Here is a 304-nt window from a genome sequence, read left to right as displayed (position 1 = left end):
CCATTAAAGCCAAATGAAATCTTACACTATTCCACAATGGGTTAATTGAACTAAACCAGGTAAGCACATAATTGCGGATTTTGACATGAAGTTGCGGTTTTCCGTTATGGCTAAACTTCCTGAGTGTTTTGGGCATCTTTCTTTCAGGAATTTCAAATAGCCATTATTATCATCTCTTTTTGCCTTCGTGCGGTCTTATTCTGAACATTTGCCATTCATTTTTCTTATCTCATATTTTGTAAATGGCTGAAAGAAGCGAATACATAACAATCCATCCCCAGGGTCATCGTTACCTATGATGATG

This window comes from Penaeus monodon, chromosome 23, assembly GCF_015228065.2.
Source record: "Penaeus monodon isolate SGIC_2016 chromosome 23, NSTDA_Pmon_1, whole genome shotgun sequence".
Taxonomy (NCBI): Eukaryota; Metazoa; Arthropoda; class Malacostraca; order Decapoda; family Penaeidae; genus Penaeus; species Penaeus monodon.
Note: the sequence above shows the minus strand (reverse complement) of the source record.